Below are 14,669 nucleotides of genomic sequence, written 5' to 3' on the forward strand. Positions count from 1 at the left end.
GTTGCTGATGCTGCCTCTTGGAATGTTAAGTTCTTGGAGCTGCACTCCCAATTCACCACGCTTCAAGCAAAGAATGACCAAGTCCAAGGCGAGCTTGATTGTAGGAATGCTGAGATGAGGACACTTGGTCAGGCCATTGCTCAAGCTAATGAAACTATGGCAGGTTACGAGAGGGATCTCATAGAGAAGCATCTACATTCTGTAAAGAAGACTGACGATCTCTTGGCAGAGACCTCTGAGTTCTATTCCAAGGTGGTGATAGAGGTGAAGAGGAGGTCTGCTGACAATGTTGTTCGTTTTGCTCTAAGAATTCTTAATGTTTCTGAAAACTCCTTCAATGCAGCCAAACAAGTTAAGTTTGAGGAGGCTGTTGAGGCTGCCGGATACATTCCTCAGGTGGATGATCAGGGGCGAGTGACTAACCATATCATTCTATTTCCTGACCTGTCTACCAGTATTTCAGCAATTCAGAATAAGCTCATTCCCAATTCTACCTCATCTTCTGAGGAGGACGTACACCGATGGTGATATGCCTGCCATCCAACTTCTTATTTTATCTGTGCCTATTTTAGGTGAATGTTCTATTCTGCCCTCAACCACCTTAGCCACTCTAAACATACAGTAAGTTCTTGAGAGTGGCCTAGGAGCTCTTGATGCTGATGCAACTGCAAGTAGTGCTGCTAAACGGAAATTTGATTATACCCCTACTCAACAAGCTAAGTAAAGACTTGGCTATTTAGTTCATGATTAGAAAACAGTTATTTTGAAACAATATTTCTATGGGTATGTAATATTGAGCCATGTTGCTCACATACTATTTACTTATTGAGCTCTATAGCTCTTCTAATTTACGCATGCATTTGAAACAATCTATATTATATATAGAATAGCATAACATGACATGAACTACTATACATATTCTACCCATGATGCCCCCAAAGTTTATTTGGAACAACAATAGGTGACCCTAATAGGCTAAACAGGTTAAACAGAGGCATAACCAGAATTTGGTCAGGTTATCATGGGAGCCATTCATGTTTAATCGTAACGGAGAGTACGATCGTAATAGATAAACAGAGTCCCAGGGGAGCCGAATGTCTATGCGAAGGTAACTCGGTGCCTTGAGCATGACACTGTGTTCAATAATGATAGGTCATGTTTATTTAAAAAAATAAATAGGTTTTCACTAGAACAACAGTAGGGGAGTCTTTCTCAGCGCAATCATGCTGACATAAGTCAAGGCCAGTGATCATGTGCTAGGATATGGATCCAACCCAAATCTTCCTAGCAACCCTGGTGGTGATGTCATGGGAACGTAAGGAACTGGCATACAGTTCAGATTCCCAGGAACACTATCTCTGGTTCCAAGTCAAATTGGCATACAGTTTATTGAACAAATAGTGTGGTCACTTTCCCTAAAGGCTTAACTCATCGAGGATGATCTCAGTGGTGAAATCGTAAAGTCTTAAAGAACCAGCGTACAGTTCAGGCTTCTTGGGAACAAAAAAAAAAGAACTAGCATACAGTTCGGCGTCCCCAAACACAGTATCTCTGGTTCTGAGGCCAATTGGCATACAATCAATATACTTGAACATATAATGAGTGTCGAATTCCCTAAAGGCTAACTCCATTGCGGATATAAAATAAAGAACTATGCAAGGAAAAATAATCGATTGCAAAGTGAGGAACTTTATTGATAACTGGAGGGAATAAATTATTCATAATAAAGCATGAAATCACAATTTACTGAAACTACTTGTGGAGGTGATCTGCATTCCAAGGTTTGACAAGAACTTCTCTATCAATAGTGCGTAAAAAGTAAAAGCCAGTTTGCCTGACCTTGTCGATGATGTAGGGTCCCTCCCAATTGGGCCCAAGCTTTCCGTTATGTTTCGGAATCTCACGAAGGACCAGGTCTCCATATTTCAATGCCCGAGCTCAGACTTTCTTGTCGTATAATCTTTTCAGCGTCTGCTGGTTGGCAGCCAAACGCAATGTGGCGCCCTCCCACTTTTCATCTAGGAGATTTATTTCTCTGCATAACAACTCCTCATTGTCTAGTGTGTGCACTACGTCTGACTTCTGGGTGGGGGCTACTAGTTCAAGAGGTATGACAGCTTCAATTCCGTAGGTCAGTACAAATGGAAACTCACCAGTGGATTGCTTGGGTGTAGTTCGGTACGCCCACATGACCTTAGGTAATTCTTCAACCCACAACCCTTTCGCATCATCTAGTTTGCGCTTCAGGTTATCCAAAATAGCCCTATTTGAGGCCTCAACTTGTCCATTGCCTTGCGGATACCTTGGGGTGGAAAAAAGATGGGTGATGTGTAACTCTTCATAGATCTCGACTACCGCTCCCCCAGCAAACTGTTGTACATTATTAGAGACTATGACCTTGGGTATGCAAACCTGTATACAATGTTGTTCCAAATGAACTTTCTGACATCCTGCTCTCGAATGAAGACGAGGGGAACTGCTTCTATCCACTTGGTGAAGTAGTCCGTCGCGACTAGTAGGAATCTAACATTGTCAGGGGTGGGTGACAAGGTCCTACAATGTCAGTTCCCCACTGTGCAAATGGCCATGGGTTGGCCAATGGGTGTAGTTCTGTTGCGGGAGCATGGATGAGCGGAGCGTGTCGCTGACACTTGTCACATTTGTGGGCAAAAACTTGTGCATCCTTTTGCATATAAGGCCAAAAATACCCTTTCCTTAGGATCTTGAAAGCGAGTGTTCTGCCCCCAGTGTGGTTGCCACAAACTCCTTTGTGTACCCATCGCATGACCTGTTCAACGAGGTCAAGGGAGAGGCATCATAGGTGAGGCCCCAGGAATAACTTCTTGTAGAGATCATCCTTAATGAGGGTGAATCTTAGCACCTTTGCTAGTAGTCACCTTGCCGCATTCTTATTCTCTGGGAGTGTCCCATCTTTAAGGTAAGACCTGTACGGATCCATCCAGTTTGGTATGGTGGTTGGAATAACACAAATGGTGGTAACACTGGGTACATGGATACTTGGTCTATCTTGGAATTCTGTAGGTATGGAGTGAGACTCGCTGTTGCCCAACATTGAGGCAACATATGCCAGTGCATCTGCGTGTCGATATTTTGAGCGGGGTAGTTGATAAAATTGAATATTCTCGAACTTACTCTGAAGACCCTTTACCAGTTCCAGGTATTTTGCCATCTGTTCATCTTTGGCCTCGTAGCCTCCATCAACTTGAAACACAACCAGCTGGGAGTAACTAAAAATAGTTAGGTGTGTTATGCCAAGGTCGAGAGCCATTGTGAGGCCAGCAAGGGTCGCCTCATACTCTGCTTCATTGTTGGAGGCATTCCAACCTAGCTGAATAGATTTCTCCAGTCGTATGTTGTCAGGAGTAACTAAAACAACTCCAATTCCTACACCTCTGTTATTTGAAGATCCATCCACAAACAGCCGCCATCCAGAGCATGGCTCCCAAGGGTCTGGACGCTCAATTCGGGATTCTGACAGGGTACTATCATTTGAACTCGGGATTGTCGAATCGTACCTAGTGTAAGTCATTGGGAAATCTCCCAAGAATTCTGCCAATGCTTGACCTCTCTCAGAGATTAGTGGGACGTAGATTATATCATACTCTGACAATTGCACAGACCACTTAGATAACCTTCCTGACTTGTTCGGTCTTTCCAGAACTGATCGTTGCTAGCATTCTGAGATCACTCTGATAGTATGAGACTAGAAATATGGTCGTAGTTTCTCTGCCACAAAAATGAGAGCAAACGCAACTCTTTCGAGTTTAGGATACCTTGTTTCTGCTGGTAGAAACGATTGACTCAAGAAATAGACAGGTTTTTCAACCTGTTTCTTTTCGTCCACGTGTATCAGTACATAACTGATACCGTGGTCAGATGAAGAGAGATAAAGACCAAGAACTTCTCCATCTACTGGTTTGGAAAGGATTGGTGGTGACCTCAGGTATATCTTGAGTTGATCGAATATTTTTGGCAGTCTTTTGTCCAAGCAAATGTTGTATTCTTTCGCAGTAATTAGAATAGAGGCCTGCACTTATCTGAACTCTTGGAAATGAATTTGTTCAAAGCTGCCAACCTGCCTGTGATTTTTTGGACCTCTTTCATGTTTTTAGGTGAAGGCATTTCTATAAGCGCCCGGATCTAATCTGGGTTTGCTTATATTCCTCTCTTAGTAACCAGATAACCTAAAAACTTCTCCGATGAGATAGCAAAAGTGCATTTCACTGGGTTGAGTTTCATACGATACTCTCGTAGAACATCAAATGCTCGTTTCAGGTGGGAGAGGTGGTCTCCACGTCTTAGAGTCTTGATCAAGAGATCGTCTACATACACCTCCACAATAATGCCTATCAGTCCCTCGAACATCTTGTTTACTAAATTTTGGTATGTGGCGCCTGCATTTTTCAGTCCGAACGGCATGACCTGGTAACAGAACTAGCCATCCTCGGTTATGAAACTAGCATGCTTGTGGTCTTCTTCATGCAATGGGATCTGGTTGTAGCTGGATGACCCATCTGTGAAGGATAATAATTCATGTCCAGCCATTGCATCCACCAATTTGTCAATTCGTGGCAAAGGGTAACTGTCTTTTGGACACGCATGATTTAAGTCTGTAAAGTCGATACAGATTCTCCTTGACCCATTCTTCTTCCGAACTGGGACAATGATAGAAATCCAGGTGGGGAAGTTGATTTCCCTGATAAAATTAGCTGCCTTAAGTTTTTGGACTTCGGCTTTCACTGCTTTGGATCTGTTAGCACCTATTTTCCTTGGCTTTTGCTTGATTACTATTGTGTCATTGCGGACATTCAACTGGTGGCATGCCACATGGGGATCAATTATTGGCATTTCATTGATTGACCAAGCAAATACGTCCTTGTGCTCTTGGAGGAAGTGTATTAGAGCTTGGCGCTCTTCAAAACTCAACAAAGTGCCAATGAAAGTGGTTTTAGGCGTGCTTCCTCCCACGATCTCCACTTCCTCTAAGGGCTCTAGTGAGGGGGGGTCCTCCCTCTCTCTTGGGACCAGGCCCAGGAGAGGAGGATCCAACTATAATTGCTATTTGGCAGGTGAGTCCACATCCATTGGTTCAAAAGGGAATGGGGACTATTTTGTCGCCAGAGCATAGCATGTTTTGGCAGCCACCTGATCTCCTCCGATTATCTCGATTCTTCTGTTATGTGGGAATTTTAGACATTAGTGATAGGTGTTGGGAACAGTGCAGAGTCTATGCAGCCAGGTCCTACCCAAGATATCGTGTGATAAGGTGTGTTAGCTTTGACTACAACAAAATTAATGGTGAGGGTTCCAGATCGGTGGCTACGGGTAGCTGGACCTCTCCAACTATTAGGGTTTTGTCTTCTCTGAATCCATACAGGTTGGAGTGAGTGACAACCATCTTTGAGTCAGGAATCTACAGTTTCTTGAATGCACCATAGTATAACACATCTGCCAAACTTCCTGAATCGACCAATATACGATGCAGATTGTAATAACCAAAAGGAAGTATAAGAACCAATGCGTCCTCATGTGGTCTCTGGATGCCGAGACAGTCGCACTTCAGTGAACAAGATGGGTGGATCTTTGTGGGACAACGTGTTGATCTAATGACAATCCGCAGTCAATTCGTTGTTCATGATTCTCATTTGCATTGTGATGCGTATTTGGTATTTCACACCTTTCTCTGTGATCTGTCCACTCTTTTTTCTTGCCTTTCGTGAGATCATGTTGCTCTGAACGCGACCATTGAGTGGTCCAGTTCTTGGGGGATCCCTACTGGATGTGTTGACGTCCTCTGGTTGCACCGCATTCGCATGCTCATGTGCTACGAACTATTTCAAGTACCACCTCTAAATTGGATCCTGGAGTTCATTTTTCAGGGTCGCCCTTACTTTTGTGGAACTTGCAGTAAGTTCGTTGATCTTTGGTACCCAAGGAACCTGACTTAAGTGGAGCTGGCCATTTGAGGTAGCTCTGGTTCTTGATTGAGTCCAGGATCTCGTCCGACATTTTGTTTAGAGGAGCAGTTCCTGTCGAGCGAGGGAAAAGTTTCTTCAACTCCTTCCACCCTTAGTTTTGTCTGTGGTTTTCCATCTTTATTGCTGGCTAAATTTTGGTACTGCCCTCTTGGCATTCTCCCTTTTGATGGGGAATCTGACCTCTGGCGACTATGTTGGCGGTCTCTTTTATGCTTTTGAGGTGAGGAGTTCCCCTGCCCCTCTCGTAGGATTGAGGGGGTTGTCCGATTGGTCATCTTTGGTTCCTGACGCCTATTCAGGACATCCTCCTCCTACCCTGCATGAGTTTCGACCTTATCTAGGAGCTCCTCTAAATCGCGGGGTGGTTTTCTAGGAAGGATCTGAATAAGGCGTTGTTTTCATCTAACCTTTGTTTGAAATCTATGATAGCAGTCTGTTTGCCACAGGACTCTATCTGTATTGTAATTTCCATAAAGCGTGTTGCATATAGGATCTCAATGCTTCACCGTCCTTTTTCTTAATGTTGAACAGGGCATCAATCCGTTTCGGTTGGTGCTTGTTACATGAGTATCTATCGGTGAAGATTCTAAACAGCTCTTCTGAGGACCTGAGCTGCCGCTCTGGTAACCTGTAGTTCCACTGGAATGCGAATCCAGATAGGGAAGCTTTGAACTCTTGACACATGACATCCTTTCGTACTGTCCCATGTTGGCTCTATATCTGAACATATGATCCACTAGATCTAACTTGCCAGTGAAGATACTAAATTTTGGTTGTCTATAACCACGGGGATAGGGCTTTCTCACCACTCGTGATGAGAAAAGAGATCGGCCTGCACCCATTATAGCTGATTAAACAAGGGAGTCTTGCATTTTTCTTCCTTTACCTGTCATCATATGTATCTGACGGATCAGGTCATTTTTCTCAGTCTCCCATGCGCTTTCTTTGCTAGAGACTCTTTTGTTATGAGTTCTTATTTGGTGTCGAGGGTTGATGTCGCGATCCTGATAAGATGACTCTGATTCTTCAGCCGAGTTTGAGTGTTCGTGTGAACTACTGTACTTTGATTCTGATGGCTCGCGCCGAACTGGATCCCTTCATCTTGGGTTCATGATCTAACCGTTCTCTAGAAGGCCGTCACCATCGAGATCGATGTGCGGCTCCTTCCCTGTGTCAGATTGATACAACTGTCTCAGCAGTTGTACTTCTCGCTTAAGGCTTCGTCTTTGATGCTCCAAAGTCTGTACCGCCTGCCTTGCCTGAACAAACCCTGGAGTGGTAAGAGTAGTATTCTCACCATTCTGACGTTCTCCTTAAGTGTCATTATCAGTGCTTGCACCTAGGGTGACTAGCCCGTCGGTGCTAGTTACCTGCCCTTGAAGGGGGATATCTACATCGTAATGTTCGATATTCTCTCCTTCATCAGGTATCTCACGTGTCTCTTCTTTGACAGCGATGCTACGAGTGGTAGCGCCACCTTTTGTCTTCTTAGTTCCTGTCATCACAACGTTAAGAGCGTTTAAACTAAATCGGTCGATCGGACGAATGTTACCTGCTACCGTTCCCGACAGATGGCGCCAAAAGATGTAGAGGAATTTCTGAGTATTCTACGATCCATCCTATGTGCCGTGTGATGAAGAACTTTGGGATTAATTATGGGAAAAGGATGAGCTGATTGAATGATCAGGGTTGAACCGCCTTGCGGCTGCCTGCGTATCTTCCTATCTGTTTAGAAGAATCAATTGCACGTCATTCCTAAGAGCGAATTCCTATTGTTTATATATGAGGAGTCTTAGGAGTCCTAGGGTTAGGGTTAACCTCACTGCTTGTGAGTTTCCTTCCCTCTTTGGACTCTGCTTTCCTATTAGGAGTCCTCTCTTCTTGGAAGTCTAAGTCTGGACCATATCTTATCAGAGGTAAGTTTCCTTTTAGGTCATAATTACCCGTCTTGTATGGGTAGATTAGGCCCAAAAGGTAACTCTTAGAGATATGTCATTTTGATTCCTTTCTTATCATCAAGGACCGTCCTCCTCAGCTTCCTTCTGTTCAGAAACTATCTATATCAGTTCCTAACGACTTGGAAAACTGTTATGTCTAGAGGCGGTTCGTCACATGACTAGCACATGTTTATCAAACACTTGTGATAAACACGAGATTACTTATTCCCAGAACTAATCCGATGGTTCTCGTCTCATTCTGGGTATCTATAGTTCCAGGTCATTTCCCATCTATGTGTCATTTAGTTATTAATGGGAAATCCCCCTTACAAAGATGATGAAGGGATGTGGGACCCTTACTATGATGGGGATGAGCCTGAATATATGTGGGAGGACTAAGACATGGCTGATGGTAGTTCCAGTTCAAGTGATGGTAGCGATGGTGATGATGGCAATGACAATGACGATGACGATGAGGAGGATGAGGATGAGGACAATGAGGAGGAAGATTAACGTGTAGGTTTTGTTACTGTGTTCAAGTTTATGTCTTGTCAGAGTTTGTGTAGGTTTTTTTCCTTTTGTTGATGATGGTTTTGGAAGAAGAACATGTCTGTCTTTTGAACATTGTAATTAAGAACATGCTTATCTTTTGGTTTAATATGTATATTGTTATTGGTTGAATAAGTTTTACTGTCATAAATGTCCTAAAAGTGTTAGTTTAACTGGTTTTGTGCTTAAATGTTTGAATTTACTTTTCAGTTTTTATGGTTTATGGTTAGGTACTTCTTTGTAACCATCGCTTTTTGGTTGTTTTTATTATACTTATTGGTTAGGTACTTCTTTTGATGTTCTTATTGACTACAATGGGGAGATGAAAGCGGACAAGTATGGCCGGATGAAGTATGTTGGTGGCAAGGTGAAATTAAGAGTTTGTGATGGGGGTATTTCATTTGAAGGATTCATGAGTACCGTGGAAGGTCTGCCGTCGAGAAAGAGATCTACTTTTTCTATAAGATACTTGATGAAGAAGTCCCCGTGTCGAATTGATGAAGAAATAGATTATTTGAACATGATTATGAAACAAAGAAAGTCTACAAGAAAAACAATGATGGTTTGAGTTATCAACGAAGTAGAAGTGGTAAGCAATGGACATCCTAGTATTAAGAAGAAAGAAGTTGCTACTGAGTTGTTTAAGAAAGACACGATTCCAAGCAGTGTTTCTCCTGTCAAACACTATTTTTTAAAATAGAAAGACGCGATTCCAAGTAGTGTTTCTCTTGTCAAACACTCTTTTTTAAAACAGAAAGATGCGATTCCAAGCATTGTTTCTCCTGTGAAACATTTTTTTCTGAAACAGAAGGAGCTAGCTCGTCAGAAGCGTCCTATCAACCAATTTAAACTTGTCGACGAAGCAATTGGTAAGTAATGCAGTTCCATTTGGTTAGGTCATTACTAGTGAGGGTGGGTACATGCTTTATTTCTTGATAGTTATGAATCTTTGGTTTTCCAGAAAGTCCCCTTGACCAACCCTCGAGTGGGAGAGTGGGGACTCGTCAATGGGAAGATGTGGAGATTAACAACGTCGAAGAACACATTCAACCTCACAGCTTGTCAACGTTCGAAAAGGTGATGGAAGGTGAGTCTTCGATATCAATGGGATATGTTGATAGATAGCTTACCTGTCGCTGATAGTGGTGTGGAACTTAGTGAGTGTTCATTGAAATATAGATATTTGGCCAGAGGGTGTTTCCTCTGAAGTTACACCTGAACCTCCACTACAGATAAGAGAAACGGTCACACTGCCTTCTCCATTTGTGGAAGGTACACACTATAACTTTGCAAGGTAACATATAGTTCCAGTTGTTGATAGTGGCGAGCTAATTACTAATATAATACAGGGACGGTCAATGATGGTGATGAGCAAGATGGTGTACCAAATCTTGATCAACCTGATTATGATGACTTTGATTACCAAAATCCATATGGTGATACAGAGGATGTCCCTGAGGAATATAGAATTTCCATGAATCAAAATATTGACAATAATGAGGGTGATGATGATGAAGTTGAAATACTATATGAAGTTATATTTGAAGAAGAAGAAGCAGTACAAGTAAAGGATGGAGCTGATGATGATGAAGTTAAAGTAGTAAATGATGGTAATCAAGATGATGATGATGATGAAGTTAGAGTAGTAAATGGTGGTAATCAAGATGATGATGATGAAGAAGTTAGAGTAGTAAATGGAGGTAATCAAGATGATGATGATGATGATGAAGTTAGAGTAGTCAATGGTGGTAATCAAGATGATGATGATGAAGTTCAATTATTGGATGATGATTGTGATATATGGTCGACTCCTAACCGTAGTCAAGAGTTTTTTTAGGGAGACACGCCTATGACTGTTAATGATGAGGAAGGCCAAAGTGAACCTGATATTGAAATAGATGGAATGGTTGATGCTATGCTATTCGGTGCGGAAGATCCCAATTCAGAAGACTTACATCAAGGATATGATCCTCTTCACTCTCCCCATAGTCCAGAAACACCAACTAAAGTGGATGTAACTCCTCATGTGGAAGTTTGTTGCTCCTAAAGTGGGACAACACTATCCTACTCAGGATGATCTTATAAAAGACATGAAGTCATACGCAATAGCAAACATGTTTGATTTGCGTCGTGCGAGCACTTCTCCTGAGAGGATTTATATGAAGTGTAAGTCTCACGGTTGCACATTTCATTTGTTTGCAAGTCGACCAATTAATCGGTTCGATATATGGGTTATTATAACCTTCAGAGAATCACATACATGTTCACAAGATAAAGCAATTGCAACTAATAAACAAGCCGATGCAAAATAGGTTTCAGAAGTTGTGAAATCGAAACTTAGGGACAATATTGATATGGCTCCGAAACAGTAGTAGTTGGAGGTTAAGGGCGCACACCAGACAAATGTGTTGTCGAAAGTTGCTTGGAAAGTAAAAGAAATTGCAATGCAAAAGGTTGCCTTAGCTATATCAGCAACTGATGAACTACTCAACAGTAGCAACAACTAACCTATGTTTGTTTGGCTTTTTTGCTTGCAGATAAGGGGAAGCTTCAGTTAATCGTACCAAATGTTGCCAAATTATTGTAAAGAACTTAAAAGAGTGGATTCAAATTGTTTCATCGAGCTGCAAACGTCATCGGCCCCTAAGCACAAGTTTGAACGTTTGTTTGTGAAGCTCTGGCGTCCGTCAGAGCTTACAAAAGATGTCTTCGTCCATTGATTATGATTGATGGAACTTTCATGACAGGTAGGTACAAGTCAGTCATACTAATTGCTATCGCGGCTGATGGCGATAGCCACGTGTTTCCAATTGCATTTGCCATAGTCCTAAAGGAAAATAATGACCACTGGGATTGGTTTATGGAAAAGTTAAGAGACCTTGTTGTTGGGATGGAGCAAAACTTTGTTCTTCTCTCTGATAGGCATGTAACCATTCTTCAAGCCGTGCCTAAAATACTTCCTAATGTGGTCCATTGCTTTTGTGCACAACACATTTCAAACTGTATGACTAAGCAAGAGATAAAAGGGAAAGTGAAGAGAGCTGCTGAAGGTACGGGAATACTAGAATACATGAATATAATGATAAAACATGCATCAAAGTACGGGAATACTAGAATATTTGAAGTTTCCCATTCAACCCCAGTGAAGCCCAACAAAGCCTGACTAGAGCTGAAGTTTTCAAAAGAACAAAACCAGTGCAGAATGGGTCCACATATAAAGAAGCAGCAAACTTCCGAAGCTCACATCTGATAAATCTGGATGTCGACATTGGCTAGTGAACTGCCAAAGCGACCAAGGCGACGAACTCTACGGAAAGATAGAAAGTTGTAAAAATGCCAAAATCAGCGTCGCCACTGGACACACTAAGTGGACCCACTATGCGGGGCCAAAAGGAATGACGAGTCAGCATAGGCAGGTGGCAAGTGATGGTAACAATTTTGTGTCACCTCGCAATATGAAAGACATGTACCAATTCAATGTTTGAATTGAATTGGGGAAAAAGACAAAATAAAACTTAAAGGTTTGAATTGATATTGGAGAAAAGGACGAAAACTTAAACAATTCGAGACAAAACTTTGTATTCCAAAGTTTTGAATGTCTCAAATTAACTAAAATACAAAACCAAATAAAATCCCTTCACGAGGGTCTCCAGCCTATCCGGCTATATATATGAGGGGTCTTCGGATATTCTCCTTCAAAGATTTTATGCTTTAGCTTATGCATTAGTTAGTTTTCATTCCAGCACTTACATTCGGTCATTTTCATTCCAGCAATTTAAATACTGAAAGTCATTTCTTCTTAATAAAACTTATTTCTTTTCAAGTTTAATTCATGTCCTGCATTTATTTATTTAATGTATACAGCAAGTTTAATTATTCCTTCAATGACCATGAGCTAATCCCCCCCCCCCCTAGGGGGAGGGTTATGTTGCTCGTGTGAGAATCTGGATTGACTCTTTAATATTTTAGAATAACTGCTTAGGAATTAGGTGTAGATTAGACATCCAGTCCCAAAATGGTGAGGATCGTACAAATTTGAGTCTTGATGCTCGAGAAGATCTCATGAGAGACCCAAAATGTCTCTGGCGACTTCTGCGGTGTCGCATGACTCTCAATTTGTCCAATTGATGTAGAATCGAACCAGGAGCTGAAATGATATTCCAGAGATGAAATATTAGTTCAACTCCTTATGCTAGTGCGATGCGACTCAGAGATGTGTGCTTTTCGCTAGGGATCGATACTCGACGTCGTCTCGGGTTTGTCTATGAACTCGAGACGAATTAGAGCTGTAGTGATGTGGTAATATAAACTGTTAAAAAATGATTCTTGCATGAGTATGATTAACCCTCTTCCTGTTTCTTTATCATTGTTTATTTACATCGAAATCACCGTTAGTAATTTACATTATTTACATTACCATTAATTTAATTAAACCAACTAAAAAACCTAAAATTCTACTCACCAAAAGTTTTAATTCTAGTTGTGAACCTTGCCGAGCCCTAAGGTTTGGACGATCCCTTACTCGACCTATCCTACCAAACCCACGTGAGTAAGGTTACTTGACTAAACGAACGACTATACGGATTTTGGACTTTGGACTTTGGTCTTCGAACTTCGGACTTCGGACTGTGGACTTCGGACTTAAGTAAAAAAAATAAAAACCAATAAACGTATAATTTAGCATTTATCAAATGGCGCCGCTGCACGCCGAAGGACTCTAGACATTTAACGTAATAACTGGAATACATCAAACATAAGGAATTAGAACTTACATATCATCGTTGGAAATACAATAAACAACTGCTTATGCTATCTCCTAGACATAGTTCCTCCTCCGTAAACCAACCTCGTCAAATATCTCCGTTACCATTATCTCCCTTAATTATGGCCCAGGAAAATCTCACAGTCGAGAAACCGCTTTCAGATTTCTATACTGCCTTATAGGAAGGACCTCCTTCCTGCATTAAACTCGATGCGATTGTAGGTGATTTTCGTATTCCGCCAAACATTTTCGGTTTATTACTTGTTTACCATGGTTTAGACCATGAAAAACCGTACAATCATCTTCATCGGATGCAACAAGTAGTCACCACTTTCCGCCATCCGACCGTTACCAACGAACAAGTCTTGCTTAGGTTGTTTTCCTTCACCTTAGTTGATAAAGCTTTAGTTTGGCTCGCCGGGCAAGCGCCGCAATCCATTGACACATGGGCCAAACTCATACAAGCATTCATGATAAAATTCTATACTCAGAAGAAAACTACAGAAATGCTTCAGAAGATTCAATTCTTTCGCCAACACCCCCAGGAATCCTTTTCGGAAGTATGGAGCAGATTTACTGATCTGCTTCTCGAATGTCCCTATCATCAACTTGACACCACTGTATTAGTCCGTTCATTCTTTAATGGTCTCTCTAACCATCAAAAGGAAACATTAGATATTATGAACGGCGGTTGTTTCATAGATAAAGGTGCTACTGAAGCATACACTTTCCTTGAGAAACAGGCTTCACGAAGCACCCATTGGGGAAACATTGATTCTTCCAGATCTTCTAAAGACACTCCTACCAAAGTTACATCTATGTTCGAGGTCAAATCCAATCCAGAATTAAAAACTCTGATCGAGTCCCTAAACAAAAAGGTCGATGCTCTTTCGGTTCAAGTAAATGATCAGAAACCCAAACAGGTCATAGTTGCCAATACATCCCATGTCCTCTTTGTTTAAGTCCGGAGCACACCGATTCTTACTGTCCCTTGGTATACGAGTCGCCCCCAATCTTCAAGAAAGAGGCTTGTGCTTTTAACATCCCTAATGCACCTTGGCGACAACATCCGAATTTGGCTTGGGCACCCCTTACCCAACAACAAGCTCCTCTGGGTGTCAACAACGCTCCTGTACAACCACCCGCGAACTATAATTCCTACCGTCAAGGAAATCCTCCACAATTCCAGCAAGGGCAAAATAATTTTCCCAACAATGCAAATATAGGGTACCAAAACAACCGCAACCTTGTTCCCGCTAATCAAGGATATGGCTACCAAAATCAACCCGTAAACAATAACCGTGAAGTTGTTCCTACTGCTCCACTGGTACAATCTGCTGCCGATAAAACAGCTAAAACTTTTATGACTTACATGAATAAAAAAAATCAAATCTTAGCATCTATCCAACAGTCTCTTCAGCT

Source organism: Coptis chinensis, chromosome 4 (assembly GCF_015680905.1).
Source record: "Coptis chinensis isolate HL-2020 chromosome 4, ASM1568090v1, whole genome shotgun sequence".
In the NCBI taxonomy this organism is placed as follows: Eukaryota; Viridiplantae; Streptophyta; class Magnoliopsida; order Ranunculales; family Ranunculaceae; genus Coptis; species Coptis chinensis.